Source organism: Colias philodice, chromosome 23 (genome assembly GCF_061535455.1).
Source record: "Colias philodice isolate Cphi_HAF_F1 chromosome 23, ilColPhil1 Martin Lab GWU primary, whole genome shotgun sequence".
Lineage (NCBI taxonomy): Eukaryota > Metazoa > Arthropoda > Insecta > Lepidoptera > Pieridae > Colias > Colias philodice.
Genome location: NC_143108.1, coordinates 6,858,799 through 6,875,990, shown reverse-complemented (window position 1 = coordinate 6,875,990; position 17,192 = coordinate 6,858,799). Strand labels below are relative to the sequence as shown.

General features: G+C 33.8%; 1 protein-coding gene across 1 annotated transcript in view; it reads right to left on the bottom strand.

Annotated features, from left to right (window-relative positions):
* Positions 1-14,602, bottom strand: part of LOC149478122 (facilitated trehalose transporter Tret1-like) — a 28,636-nt gene extending 14,034 nt beyond the window's left edge. Inside the window, exon 1 of the mRNA XM_089709889.1 lies at positions 14,359-14,602. The gene's annotated coding sequence lies outside the window, so the exon portion shown is untranslated. The remainder of the gene's footprint in view (positions 1-14,358) is intronic.
* Between the last annotated feature and the right edge of the window lie 2,590 nt (positions 14,603-17,192).

Genomic DNA, 17,192 nt, shown 5'->3' with positions numbered 1-17,192 from the left:
CTATAATTCTAAATTAAATTATCAATGTTTATGAGTCGTTTAACAAACCGTGTAACAAAAACACTGAGATAATTACCGAGTTGAATGGCATTGCTAATTCGTTAGCCGAAATACATGCTTTGACAAAGATAAACTTATAACTTAGGTACTAGAGGTCCCCCCCGGCTTCGCCCGTGGTACATACATATTTCGCAATAAAAGGTAGCCAATGTCCTTTCTCGGGTATCAAAATATCTCCATACCAAATTACATGCAAATTGGTTCAGTAGTTTAGGCGTGATTGAGTAACAGACAGACACAGTTACTTTCGCATTAATAATATTAGTATGGATTTCAATAAGTGTTATTTCTTTTTCTGTAAAATTTTCCAACTTAAATGGATAGAACACCACGGTCTCATAATACATGGGAATGATACTTTACCGCTTTAAAAAGTAACCTAAATCACTATCTAACCAGTTACGAGTATATCGTATCTCCACATCGAGATATATGTACATATATTTTTTATCGGGTACTCAAACGATGATCTTCCGTAAATATTTACATCAAGATTAATTCCTTTTACACGTGTTTCTTTTTTTGTAGAATTAGTTTTTTGTCGTAGTTATCGTTCGGTCACAAATGCAAGAAAAATATGACTTAGAATTCGTTTACTTTTTCTGGTGTTATTATAAGGTGGGTTACCTATTAAACTAACCCGACTTTCTTGAATATATGAAACCTGCCTATTGATTAATTAATTATTGTTGGATATTAACTTTTATTATAACGTTTTAAATTTAGGCATAGCTAGTAAATACTGCCCCGCGGTTTTACTAACATTCCCCCGCTCCTGTTAGTCGTTATGATAATATATAGCTGAAATAATTTTTCAAATCGGACCAGTCGTTCTTGAGATTAGCGCGTTCAAATAAACGAACAAACCTTTCAGTTTTATACAAATCAAATCTGCCAATAGCTGCGATGAATGTGTACATCACCTTATAACCGAAATAGGCACACTGAAAACGTTTGGCAGAAGTTTGTATATAAATAAACGGATCTTGTAATATCGAGCAACTGCCCTTGTAATTGATAACATGTTTCGTTTATCAACTAGTTTTAGCACGCGGTTTTGCGTGCACACTTGCGTTTTTGCCTAGCTAACTACAAATATATTTAATATTCTATTTAAATCATTTTAGGAAGATTTAAAAATCAATGCGATAAAGAGCAATAACGTTTTATATGTATCTCCATATAAAAAAGTAATAAAAAGTGAAGTCCCGTGTCCCCTAGTGGGGTAAGGGGCAGATGCATTATTCATACATCTGTTTCACTGATCGATTTTCTTTAGGGACAAGTAGGTGATCAGCCTTCTGTGTCCTGCCAGACCGAGACATTTTTTTTTTCTTCGTCTCCACCGGGAATCGAACCCAGGCCCCCTCAGTTCTACGCTCACGCGTCAACCACTGTACCAAGGAGGCGGTCATAAAAAAGTAATACCTACCAAAAAATTGCTCCGTTGCGACGTGATAGAAAGATAAACCAATAAACAAACACACTTTCTAAGCAATGATTCTGAGAATTGTAACATTTCAATTGCACAATTCAACTAAAAACCTATCATACCAAAAAGTTCTTCCGGTCTTAAATGTTATTGTCCAAATGTAAACAATACAAAATTGAATTAGAATAGCAGCAGATATGATAGGTCAAGTCCACACGTTGAAGTCAATCGCATCTTAATAACGTTCAATAGAGACAACGAGGTAATATTTGAGTCATCCTGTTTTCAATCAATAGATACTGCCGCTGCGTTCCTGTTATTATCTATAGCAAATAAACTATTAGTGACGGACTCATTAGAGGTATAAAAATATAGGACTTTACAAATACGGTGATAATAGATACACTAGTTAAGTAATAGTTATATTTGAATTTACAAAGAACTTTTTTAATTTAAAAAATATTACTAGTCTAAAATAATATAGATTTAAAAGATATCGATATACAGGTATTAGCAAAACGAACGCCTAGATAAGTTTAACCTGTTTAATATGTGAGAGAATCATAACAGAGTAGTTGTTATGTGGCTATACCTTCCTATTATAATGTACTCTATTGTGTACAACATAATGTCGATATTGAATTGATATGAAATGTATGGGCTTACGGGCCATGATATGGTTTATATTCCTTGAGTCAGTAGCTCGATGATATAGTCTCGGTACTACCATCGACCGCGCAAGGTGTGCGCACTGAGTCATTATTTAATATTATTTCACATATCTACCTAATTATAATTAATTATGGAGAGTTATTTAAATTCTCCGACAGCAGCGGTGGGATCGGCACTTATTACCCCCGATTCCAATACGAATATGACTTTGTTAAACGGTGCAAATCTGCAAGTAAGTGAAACGAGTGATAGTGTTAGTGAGATTCAAGAAGATATAGCTAGTGTTAATGAGGTTCGAGAAGAACCACAGTTTCCACCAATAAATCATGAGAATGTTAGCACGACAACGACAATGTTGTGTGTGGGTTTCGCAATCATCATGTCGTGCGCATCCCTGTTAAAAGAAATGGCAGATACACTTTCCCGAAACGAAACATTTTGTTTCCGGGTCTAACGCATAATTAAGGAAGGTAAACTATAATGATGTTTACATACCGATGTACGACCCGAATGATAGCGAGTTTACGGCAGCATAATGGTGTAACGAAAATACCTTTTTCGAGATATGGTATGGTAAAAAAGTGATCGAGTTTCAACATACATCGAGTGCTCCACTACAAAGTTGGTGCTAACCGACCGGCTGCGAAGGGGCTGGAACTACGCGAATATAGTAAATTCGTGGTAGAAGGTATTGCAGATGACCAGGTATGATCTGAATTATTATGATACACGCCGATTGATTTTGTGGGTCTTGATAGACATTTTGGCACAAATCAATTAAAGCGTCGCATGTTGCAAATTGTTTGCTATAACTGTGTGTTCACATGTCATTACAAACGTGACGGTAAATCTCGCCTATGAAACAAAATCAGTTAGTTTAATCATTAAGAATAACAAAGGTCCGTTGAATATTTAAGAAAAAGTACAACAACGCACTTATAGTCATAAATTTGGTCACATAGAAGAGGTTTGTTTTTCTAAGCAACGGGCGGCACGCTCTTTAAGAAACAATACCCTGTTAATGTGTGTTTACAGCACGATACCCTGCTTACAGTCACAGATGTTGCCGGCGTTAAGTTCAAGTGCCTTATTGACAGCGGGTCCGATTGTTTTTTTTTCCTTTGTAAAAGGATAGCCATGGATAACATGACCAGGCCTCTAGAGTTTGTATACACTCGCGTAACAAGAATTGGCACTGTATCAACCTATTCATTCGCCCGTACAACATTACCTATAACTGTTAATGATGTAAATATTATGAGCTTTGGTTGTTGTAGACTTTCGAGTACTTTCGGGGATGAAGTAACAGGTTGAGATGTTTTTACTAGAGCCGGACGTAGTTTGATTATGAATAACAATGGGAGTCAAATTATTCGTGAATTTAAAATAAAAAATATTTGTTTTTGCGGACAATCATATTGAATTTATAAACGCGGATTCCAATGATTTTAATTATGTTCATCCTGTGTGACCCATCATTGAAAGTAAAGCACGAATTTTGTGAAATGGAAATAAGACTTGTGAATACAACACAAGCACAATCTATAGTTCTTTCAACGTTTATAAGGCTTTGTAATGCCCTTGTTGTTAACCAAGGACTAGATAAATTATGTGACTTCATAGCTACTTTTTATATTCAACGATGTTCTCGAGTTTTCAAAATTTAAGAGCTTACATTCTTTTGTTTAAGAAGAGTATTGAAAGTCTCACTTGATCAGAGTTTTCATTTAATTGGAATAAATGCAAGTTGCTGTTGCAACATTGAATAGCCTATTCACAACAAGGTTTCATAACATCGAACGGTAGCTTCGTCAGATAAATAAGAGATATTTATTCGTGAGGTATTGTAGAGAGATTACTCCTAGCTTTTCTTAAGTCTTAGCCCCTATTGTATGAAATAAATAAAAAAGACGTAAAGTAGGATTGGTGCACTTCGCATACGGACACCCACCTGCGGAGAAATTAACAAAACAAAAAATAATGACGTCTGCTTCTTTATTAACGATTTTCGGACAAATCTCGTTGTTGAAGTACACACAGATTCCTGTTCAATAGATTATTATGGTTCAATTTTCCTACAAGAAAGTAATGATCAACTTAAAAATCGAATATTAAAATCAAAGAATCACTGACACAGAAAGTTGTTATCATAGTTATTGAATAGAGTTAAAAGGTTTAAGAAAACCTCAAGCATAATTAATTAAGCGTTATCATTTTAAAATATTAACAGATTAAAATAGTCTCAAAGCATCATGTCATAAGAAAAAGATTTTCTCCTCGTGTTCATAGATGATGGGCTTACATACAAGCTTGTGATTTCGATGTCGGTACCTACGCAAGGGTACAAGAATACCGCATGTAGATTTGATTAGTAGAAACTAATTGTCTCCACATAATGTTCAATTCGGGCAAAAATAGTAAAGATTCGCGACATGTGCGATGAAATGACATTATTGATTTAAGTTTAAGGTTGTCACATACGATAAAAAAAATGCCTGCTATATAAACTTCTGGTTTTGTTAGGTGCAAATGAAGTGTTATCATTCGTTTATTGATACAATCATTTCATGATTATTTGAAACATTTAAGTTTAGAAATCCTGCAAAAATTTAGTGTAATTTCGTTAGAACGTACATTGAACGTTTTAACATCGCAAAGTTAATAAAAGGCCCTCTAGAGCTGGACAGTCGACTTAACATCCGATAGAAAATGTGTCAGAGCCACTTCATACATTACAATCGATACGAATGGCACTTACGAGTTTAAGAAATGCGCATTGGTAATTGTTGACGCATTTACTGGTAAATATTGTCACCTAGCTCCTGTTAAAAATATGTCTTCACAAAAAAAAGAGCATGTTAAGCGCTGTGTTTTTGTTGTCTTATTTAAGGCGCTGAAAGCTGAAAGTAGCCGATCAAGCTACGTCGTTTGCAGGTAGCGAACTCATAGACTTGTGTTGACAGTGTTCTTTTGAGTTTTACAAAATTACAAGCGGGATGAGTTTCGCTAACGGGTTATTTTAAAAGGTTTATGTCTGTTCTTAAGTTCATTGTTTCATTATCGCTGAAAATCATGAACGTAGATATTGGCATTCTACAATTATTGGCAAAATTCAACTTACTTTGAATTGTATTGTATGAAAGAAACGCACAGCACAGGCGACAGCCCATTGCAATTGTCTATAGGCTGCAAGTCCACCGTGTAATAATGTTTTAGTACGAGTGTCAACACTTGACCACTTTGACCTATTTGAAATTAGAAATAACACAAAAGTCAGGATGGACGAGCAATTGCACGTCTATAAGGCTCGTATTGAAAAAAAAAACGCATTCTATTTAATGTTGATGATTTTGTGTTAGTAAGAAAGAAAAGCCGATTGTAACATCAATGTTATTTTACTTGTTTTGATAGTCATTTATGATTATTGAATCGTCGGAAGGTAGACTATGACAATGTGATATCGTCGATAGTGGTAAATGATATGGAAGTCGGTGCGACTTTAGAATTTTAGACTTGGTTCAGTCTTCGTAAATTAATTATTAGTTGTTACTGTGCCCCAATTGTAAAGTGTTGTTATAATACCTAGTATACATCAAGTTATAAGTGCAAGTTTTGTGTTTTCCTGTAAATAGTGTCACTGGACGACGAATTGATGGCGTGTTATACGATGTTAATTACTAAGTTAGGAGAGAAGTTCTCCAGTCCATGCAAAATAATCTAAAATTTGCGATAACGAGAGGTATCGAATCGAGTCTCAAACTGGAGGCCGCAGTTGGAAAGTGAGTCAATGAATAAAAAAAAAATGTAGTCCACAAGTTACTCCTTACTTCCAGTAACTTCCAGGTTGCCTGGCAGAGATTGCTGTGTGTGAGCAATAAGGCCGCATATTGCGTAAAATATTTTTACCTTATAAGTCTGTACTAGATTTCCTTACATTGTTTTGTACAATAAAGTATTATTAATAAATAAATACATACTCCGTCTAATTTTATTTTTGTTTTATTTTATTATTTTTACCTATTTATTCCTTCGGTTGTTACATAGTTCCGTATAGTTAATCTAAGTATTACACAAAAGTTTCATAGCACACATGCACACCACAATTTAATAGCTCAATAATAGCTCTGTGTTTGACATGGCAAGGCGTGTATGTCATGTTGTACATTGGAGGCTCCGCGCTTCGTGTAGTTGTGGGTAGCGCTTGCGCTCCTTGTGATCACAGTACATGGCAGGCTCCGCGCTGCATGTAGTTCCAGTTGTTGTGGGTAGCTTTAAGCTCCTTGTAGTCACAGTACATATGAGGCTCCGCGCTGTATGTAGTTCCAGATTTTGTGCGAAGCATTGCGCTTCATGTGACTACAGTACATGTCAGGCTCCGCGCTGCATGTAGTTCCAGTATTTATTCAGAGCTCTACACATACAATATAATACACACACATACACACCAATACATGGCAAGCTCCGCGCTGCATGTAGTTCCAAATGTTATGGGTAGCATTGCGCTCCTTGTGATCACAGTACATGGCAGGCTCCGCGCTGCATGTAGTTCCAGATGTTATGGGTAGCATTGCGCTCCTTGTGATCACAGTACATGGCAGGCTCCGCGCTGCATGTAGTTCCAGTTGTTGTGGGTAGCTTTAAGCTCCTTGTAGTCACAGTACATATGAGGCTCCGCGCTGTATGTAGTTCCAGATTTTGTGCGAAGCATTGCGCTTCATGTGACTACAGTACATGTCAGGCTCCGCGCTGCATGTAGTTCCAGTATTTGTTCAGAGCTCTACACTTACAATATAATAAACACACACTATACATTCAAAGCTTCGCCTTTAGGCGACAGTAGCAGTTGTTGATATCGCCGATGATGACGATGATGAGTAATAATTTGTGAGTCGGTGTGAAAAGTTACAAACCGTGAAGGGAAAAGAGTTTGAATACAACAAATGAAATAACAACGCAGTAAGTAATTTGCAAAATTACTTGTCGAATTGTTCGCGCGAGAACGCGCTCGTTGTCAGAATGGCCGTGTGAGAGAATCATAACAGAGTAGTTGTTATGTGGCTATACCTTCCTATTATAATGTACTCTATTGTGTACAACATAATGTCGATATTGAATTGATATGAAATGTATGGGCTTACGGGCCATGCTATGGTTTATATTCCTTGAGTCAGTAGCTCGATGATATAGTCTCGGTACTACCATCGACCGCGCAAGGTGTGCGCACTGAGTCATTATTTAATATTATTTCACATATCTACCTAATTATAATTAATTATGGAGAGTTATTTAAATTCTCCGACAAATATGTTAGATTTTAACCTATTTTAGGTTAAAATCGAATATATTGGTTTTTTGACGGGTCAGTAAGAGCCAAGAACCTGAACCGTTACAGTTACATCCTGCGTAGGTACATGAAATGTGGTGCCTTGAAATAAATAAAACACTACTTAAATATTATCTGTTTTCCATTATGCAGTGTTAATATGATATTTAAAACATTACTGCAATGCATTTTCAAGAATTAGTTTATCATTGATGTTGATAAACATCAGTTGCGACTTGGCACCAACAACTTGATCATCAACGTGCTCGATATTATATAATATTTACACATTTATTTACCTACCTACCTATTATTTCCTAAATTTCAATTACCTAGTTTCTGTAAATTTCAAGCGTTGTATATCAGCAAAATGTGAATGAAATAATTAATAAATAACCATAATTAATAAATAACCGTAATTTAAATATGTACATACATACAAAAATATAATTGAGCAAGAGTACCATTTTCACTTTCGGTCTGGATTTGCGTAGTATGAACGATTTAAAAAAATAATTTAAATTTTAACTCAATTCTAATTTCTAAATAGTTACATTCCAAATTTCAGTGAAATCGATTGAGTACAAAAATTTTGCATAAACTTGACTGGACACTTTCCCATAGAAACCGATCAAACCGTCCTATTATAGTTGCGCTGTAGGTACAATACATTGTTCTGTCAATTAAAAATAGTTCACAATTGCCAAATATCCATGTTATCACCCCTTACAGAGGATTCTCAAAGCGGATATCTCGTTTATATTTATCTTTGAGATTAAGATTATCGCGGTAGCTACTGAATAAGATATTCATATCCTTGTGTCAGGAGATTGAATTATCAGATTTAGATATATATAACACTAATAAAACGTTTGTATTGCCGATTATTATATCATACTTGGGGTCGACCACACATCATAAAACATTTTTATAATTGGTTGAATCCACATCCTCCTACATTACTACATTTATAAGTAGGTGACAATTCAAAACTACAGAAATGTTACGATTTGGGTTTCCAAATTTGGGCACAAATTGAAACTTAGGGTACGACTATATTAGGTTTGTATTTGTTTTTGGGTACGTCCTAATTACAATTATTGTAATTAGGGTACATGCTGTTTAATGTTTAGTTCGGTATAAAACAAAACATTTTATTTAGAATATAATATATCTGAGTTTTTTTATTGCAAAAGATGTAAATAAAACTACAATCATACATCGATAAAAGTTAAAAACATTAACATAATTCCAAACGAAATTTCTGGGAAGTAGAAAAGAATAATAGGTACATATTTGCATAATATAGTGACTGTTTTCTTTACCACAAGGACAAACTAAAGTACACTCCAATCTTACACTCACAGATAAACAAATTATCTGAGACATTTCAAATTTAGGATTTAGATAGCGATCACCGTCGACTACTGTTGGTTGTAAATCGTACCCTTGTTTATCTAATTTATGGTACTGATAAATATTTATTGTTTCTGCTTTTATTCTTTTGATAGCACTTCATACAAAACAGCTTTTGACGTAATGGTTAGTAATTAGTGGTAATTAGTTAAATATTCGGTTTCGCTTTGATGCTTATCGCTTAAATGTGCTACGAAAGGTACCCTCTGAAATTCGTAAAGTTAGATAACAAACTGTCAAAGTTAAAATCCTACGTTATTAATTCATAATTATTTAACTAAGTAGGTACTAACTATTGAATCTTTTAATGTTTTTTTTTGTTACGGACATCCCATTTGCTAAAAAAGCGTGTTAATTATAGATCATAGCTTCAACAAGTAACTTCTAAAACTTTGTCATTGGGCCATGGTCGCAATCCATATCATTATATAGCGTAATACTTAATAAAAAAATAATACGAGTACCATTGCTGTCCATTGCTGTTATCAGCACTGATAAGCGGCAATTATTTTATCTCTCCGTTGTTACTTGGAAAACATTAAAATCTCTTTTATAGAGTGCTCGCAGTCTATAAAGCACTTTATTTTATTATTACAATTTAAATATTTGTATAGTAAAAATCACATTATATGATTTTGAGCAATCTTTTTTTTATATGGTAGGTTCAATATTCACTAAAAATCTAGGTATATAATAAAAATGTATTGCTAAGCGTAAAACTCGAAAACGGCTTGACCAATAGGAGCAATAGGGTATAACCAGGCCACGGTATAACAAAGTCTGCTGGGGGCTGGGGCAGCTAGTTATTGAAGTGAAACTTCTTTATCGGGGTTGGAAAAAAAATAAGTGTAACATTTTTTCGTTACGCGTGACATTTTTCCGTTACGCGCCATCTTTTTCTTATCCCACCACGCGTGATTCGACGTATTTCTGTAAAGTTGCATATAGTAAATTATTTTTTGAAAAATAAGGTCATAATGAAGTTTCACTTCTTACGTGTGTACACTAGTACACGCACACATTTTTTAAAATATAATGTTATTTTCCATCATCAAAACAAAAATATTCTAAAGCCTAGCTTAAATCATACTTCAAAATGACTAAGCAGTTTATTTGTAATACTTTAACGCGTTTTGTTGAATGGATGAGGCTTGGAGACCAAATATTTACATCCCCTTCCTTTTCCTCTTCCATATAAGCAAATTTATGAGGTTAAGGCGCCTGATCAATATATTACTGTTATCTTGCCAAACAGGAAAATTATTATCTACCTACTAGCTTTCCGCTCGCGGTTTCGCCCGCGTTTTTAGAGAAAAACCCGTTCCCGTAGGATTTCCGGGATAAAACCTATCCTATGTCCTTTCTCGGGTATCAGAATATCTCTATACCAAATTTCATGCAAATTGGGTCAGTAGTTCAGGCGTGATTGAGTAACAGACAGACAGACAGAGTTACTTTCGCATTTATTATAATATTAGTATGGATTTTTAATTAGGTACCTACTTATTCGTAGCATAATCCTACTAATATTATGAATACGAATGTTTGCGAGGATGGATGGATGGATGCATCTCTGTCACGCAAATACTACCAAACCGACCACAATGAAATTTGGTATGCAAGTAGCTGAAGACAGACACAGTAACGGGAATTATGCCCGTTTTCCTGGGCGGAGCCGCTTGCGGAAATCTAGTCTAGTATAATTTAATGTGAATTTCTTAGATTTTATGCAACTTTTTCTATTAAATATGTTTTGATTGGTGTTAAATAAAGTTTATTATTACCTATATTATGTTGCTGAAAACCGCATAGAATAGTTCTCTTCAATAGTTGTCGAGTAGTAGGTGGTAGTAGACAGCCGGAAATGACTGGAGAACTTTGCCTTTACATATATATTATTGTTATTATATTATGTACAATCTTCTTATATATAAAAATGAATCGCAAAATGTGTTGGTAAGCGCATAACTCGAGAACGGCTGAACCGATTTCGATAATTCTTTTTTTATTATATTCCTTGAAGTACGAGGATGGTTCTTATGTAGAGAAAACGTAAATATTATGTACCACGGGCGAAGCCGGGGCGGACCGCTAGTATATATATATTATTGTTATTATGTTATATACAATACTATTATAGATTTAGAAATGTTGGCGCCTGGGCCATAGCAAAAAATCTGCGATGTTACATAAACATACGTCACGGTGTATTCATATTTATTTTTACACTTTGGCACTACATCGTAAGATTAATGTGTACGTCTTTGTTCGTTAAACTTTTCAGCGTGGTTTAATATGGGACTTTAATGTGGTTAAAATTAACTTTATTTACAAATAACTGTGCCCTGTGGTTTTACTCGCATAACTCAAATCCTATTCTATCCGATTATATTATATTCCGCTTATTTTAACATGATGATATATAAGCTGTACCTACCTATAGCATATAGACTAGCCACATAATAAATAAAACACGTTTAAAATCCGTAAAAATGTCTTAATTATAAATTAGTTATGTAGTTAAAGCTTTTTAAAATCAACAGAAGAAAATACTATGTCTACATTTTTTATTTCACCTTTTTATTATCTGTATTATTTGTATTCCAAAAAAACGTTTAAAAATTATCTTATAGATAAGAATAATAAATATGGATAGTTTAATTAAAGCGTTAGTGCGATATATCGTACTTATATGTGAAAATATAGGTACGATATAAAAGTACTTACTGAGTACATACAGCTATAAATACTAGCAAAATATACAATAACTAGCGGTCCGCCCCGGCTTCGCCCGTGGTACATATGAAAAATAGATGTTGGCCGATTCTCAGACTTACCCGATATGCACAGAAAATTTCATGAGAATCGGTCCACCCGTTTCGGAGGAGTATGCAGACTAACATTGTGACACGAGAATTTTATATACCTACATATAAGATAAGATATATTTTCACAAATTCATACCTACTAAAATAAAATTATCGAATTATGTTGTAGCTGGCGCTGGGCCGCGATTCTTGATTGAAGTCGTTAGAACTTTTCGTGAAAAAACCTTCATCTCGATTCCTTATAATTTTAATACCAGAATTGAATATTAAGTATAAAAATAATATGGTTTTAGAAGCACAAATAATATTATGCCTTTTTTCAGTCATCTTTTCATGTAAGTATCTTTTTTTGCTCTTGAAACGTCTTGTAGAAAGTGTTATGGCTAATAGTAATAGTTGCATCAAAATCGGTTGAGCAGTTCTCAAGCTTAACGCTTAGCAACACATTGAACGAATATTTTTTATTTATAAAGATTATACATATCAATAATTACCATCTCAAAGAATAACAAAGCTTATCAGTTTCCAAAAACAAGATGTTTAAAACTTACTTCAATTACGGACTTGAGGTCAAACTTTTTGATAAGTTATTGTTTATCAGTCATATCTTAATATATATTATAAATCTCGTGTCACAATGTTTGTCCTCAATGGACTCCTAAACCACTTAACCGACTATAATAAAATTCGCACACCATGTGCAGTTCGATCCAAGTTGAGAGATAGGATAGGTTTTATCCCGGAAATCCCACGGGAAAGGGAACTATGCGGGGTTTTCTCTGAAAACGCGGGCGAAGCCGCGGGCGGAAAGCTAGTTAGATTATATTTATTTTAAAGCACGGAGATAAGTAGACCGTACTAATTTTATAAAAGTATCTAGTTAATCATGGAGTTTTAAAATAGCTTTCAATGTAAATTACGAGGAATTCCAATCCATAAAGTTATGGTCGTTTTTACTTTCTAGTATTGTCTTTGAACTTTCAATACTTATTGGGCTTTCTAGGTAATATAAACAGAACTAACCTAAGTACTTCTGAGAAATATATTTATCACAACATAGTATTTAAACAAAGTTGCTTTCTCTGTCCCTATGTCCCTTTGTATGCTTAAATCTTTAAAACTACCTACGCATCGGGTTTTGATGCAGTTTTTCTTAATAGATACCTAGAGGCTAGAGTGATTTCAGAGGCAGGTTTTAGTATATAATTTATTAGGTTTTAGACAAAGCGAGTGAAGCCGCGGGCGGAAATCTAGTTTATTAATACTGTATTAAATGTTATGTTCATAAGTTTCAGTCGTGTTGCTTATGCGACTGAAGCGAAACCAACATCCTTTCGTATTTAATCTTGTGCGTCTACATTCTGCATCTAAATGACTACATACTGTATAACTACGCCTATAATTCAAGTTCATTGACATTATATAAGATTTATAAATACATACTTCATGTTATACTGGGTCATGTTCGGATAAAGATAGACATAAGAAAAGCTTCGTTACGTTTGCCGTTTGCGTTAGGAGCGTTTTAAAACAGCGCAAGATAATTATTTTGAATTAAAACTTTTTTAGGCGCGTTGAGGGTAAAATTTCAAAATTCAAGGTCGCGTCATGACAATACCGTCACGTCTTATTTTGCTTTGAATCTTGCTGAAGAAGTTACACTTCTGACACGTGTGCTCAGCACATACGCTCTTGTGAACTGATAAAATTTAAATATGACCAACCAAGGCACTAGCTTTAAAAAAAAATATTATCATAGTCAGTTCATCTGTGGAGAGTAGTGAGGTTCAAAATAACGAGCAGATACCTAATAAAAAACACTTTTGCACTTTAAAATTAAATCTCAAGCATTTTAGCAGAAACTCTTTCTGATAGAAATTTGTTTGTTTTTTGAAACGTCGGTATTTTAATAATGTTTCATTACAAATTACGATACGCCGTGTCTATGCCAAATATCATTGGAATTCGTCAAGCATTTGACAAAATAATCGAGTAATTTTGTATTGTTTTTTCAGTGCATGTATATTAATTATAGGTTGTTCATTAAATCTATCTAATTAAAGGAATCCTCCAGACTACAGTTTTTCAAATTATCGTTTTATCAAATATTCCAGGGTTTTTAGACTGTTACCCCGTTACCCGCGTCAACTCTCTTAAAAATATAAGATGAATAAACTTTTTTTGTGTAAAATATAAAGAAAGTGAAATCTGGTGTAAAACATTCGTACACAAGACGTGCACATACCTACCTATTAACGCAAATAAATTATTTGTGTTGCATTATACTTCCCTAAACATTCATATTTAAAATACGTAAAATTATTGCCTTTTACTGTTATCGATGCTTCTTATTTTTTCAAAAAAATTCAAAGAAAATTCACCTTAAAGGATCTTGTATAAAAAACGTTAATGACCGTTACCGTTGACAATATAAAAGCGGGTAGTTGTAAATTAACTAACTTAACAATTTTATTAGTGACTAACTGTTAACTATATACTTAAAATATTAAAAAATATACTTCTATTTTTTGATAAATTTATGTAAGACAAAAAAATACAAAATCATATGGATTTAATCGTAAACCGAAATCCGTACATAAAAGAATAGCATCAAAAAAATAACTTACCAATTGTCAAAAAATAAAATAACGACTAAACATACAATGATACACTTATCACAGTTAAATTATAACCTAAAAAAAATCATAGAGATAACTTTTTTTATTATGTAATGTCTAACGCGTTCTTTTATCGATGTTCGTCGAAACACTGGAACGCGCACGGCACACGCGCCCGATTTTAGTACACTGCACTGGCCAAATAATTTCTAAACGGACGATGAGAAAATCGAATATTTGAACTTCGAACCGACCGGCCAGTTTGAATTATCTGTTATTTTGACAGATTATGAAATGTTGAATTTAAAAAATAGATAAGCTGTAAACACACTATCTTTACAAAAAAAATAATAATAAATATTTGCCGAAACGTCAATATTAAAACAATAGATATTTAAACACACATCTACTTCATTGAAATCATACTCATTAAAAATGAGTATGATTTCAATGATTGGATTCTAGTGTAGATTTTATTAAATTTAACAATACCTATGTATGGAATTTTAATCGGGGCGATTAAAACATCATTTATCTTTCGACTGGACATGAAAATAAACTTTGAAAAAAAAAAAGACGGGTTGCACTCCGGGAGTGCCAGCAGAAGTGAAAGAAAACTTGATTATTAACGTTCAGCATGTTTGATATTTTGGAATGGTATCCGTCTTACGCATGCAATATAAGGGCTAAAAAAAAAAACATCCGTCTTACGCTTTTTCGGTCAGGCGGTATTTCAGGCCACGTGTCCTGACGCGAGTTTAAGATTTTATACCCAACGCCGCTAAAGAAGTTTTCACTTCAAAAAATTTGCATTGTCTTGTTGAAAATATACTGCTTAAGTTATTGTAATAGGATCAAAATACATATTGTTATGTTTGTTTGGATGTTGTTTATTGCTCTTTTAGGCAAAATCAACTATAATATGGGATTTGGCGAAAATATATTTTGAGCCAAGCCAAAACATACAACAAATTGTTTATTAAATACAACCACATTATAAAACCATTAGGCGGCTTATAAAATCAGTAAATTACTAAAAATCTTATCTAGCTACGGGTAGATAAAAGCAGCACGACAACGAATATCGATCTAATTGATAAAACTACAACAATAAGTTATTAATAATATAATATAACTAGCGGTCCGCCCCGGCTTCGCCCGTGGTACATATGAAAAATAGATGTTGGCCGATTCTCAGACTAACCCGATATGCACAGAAAATTTCATGAGAATCGGTCCACCCGTTTCGGAGGAGTATGCAGACTAACATTGTGACACGAGAATTTTATATATAAGAATATAATGGTGGTACGGTATAGTCCAAGGTAAGTACTATGTCCTGTGGGGTATGGCCATACCATAATTTTCGGAATAGGTATTATCTTCGACAGGTAAGAATTTTCATCCCCTATTCCAAAGTTTTGCGTTAACATTTTCAGCTGTGGTTCGGTTGTGAAAGCGTACCAGATACATTCATGTTGCTAATTTTAAGTATATAGTATATACGAAAAGAAACGCTGTCTAAAAAAGGAGGTTCTCAACTCGTTTGTATTTCTTTTTTTTGTGTTCTCGAAACTGAGTGAACGGATTTTGATGATTCTATTTTTATTTGAAAGCTGGCGCCTCTCGTGCGTTGCAATTTAAATCTGATAACTCGAAGGCGTTAAATTGTTTTGTTAATAGAAGTGAAATATTTATAATAGAAGTACTTATACATTTATTATGTGTGTATAAAATATATTGAATCGTCACACTTGGCAGTGCTACTCGGAAAGTTTTCACTTTTGCCGTGTCTTACGCTGTTTTGCTCACCTATTTTTAATTTGTATTCGAACTTTGGACGCTGCAAATTCATAGATGAATCAATTTTATAATATATGCATTGCACTTTACCAAAGAAAATAGGTAGGTACCCATCCTGGCTACGTATACGAAGTAACTATTATGATGTGATAATGGTGTAGGTATGTCAGTATGTGTATATTATGTATTTAATTTTGTGATAAAAATAGTCACTTTTTACTAATACATAATAATATGTAATAGTATAATAATAGGTACTTATGACACAAATTTGTGATACCTATCTTTAAACTAAAATTTATTGATCAAATGATAAGCGTGGAAAGACAAACGTCTATCTATACCTATATTAAAATTATTATGAAATGCCGGTTTTAAAAGCTTCAAAAGTAAACCGTTATTTTTTAGCGATACTTAGGTTTACCTATACCCTTAAATACTTATTCTTATAAACATTAAATGTTTTTATTTCGCAGCTGAAGAATGCTGAAACCTTACGCTGAAACTAATAGAGAATATAGGTCTATGATTAAACATGTATCGGGGTTAAAGATATTACTAATTATTATTTTATGCATAATACCTTTTTATCTTGTAGTATTACGTAAGTATTTAAATGCCAAATACATATTACTTATTTGTATTATAGTTAGTTAAATAGTTAATAGTTTTATGATCTACATACGTATAAGCGAATAAATTCAAGTTGACTCTTGAGAATAGTATCCCATTGTCTGTCTCGAATTATAATGTATAAAAGTTTTTTGGTAATATAGCAAATGGACAATATTTTAAAATGTCGTGGACGCAGCCGCTGCAGCTGGCATAAACCTAATTGAATATGTATTAAGTATACATATGACATTGAGTTTTAGTCAGCTATATCTATGAGCGGCTGTACACGGGCGGCTTGAGCAGTTAACGGCTGAACGACGTACACGGACTGCTCGAGCGGTAGGTCGTTGACTACTCGAGCTGACACTACAAACCGCGCAGTTAACGGCTTGAAGCGGTAGCGATGCTCGAGCAGTCCGTTTACG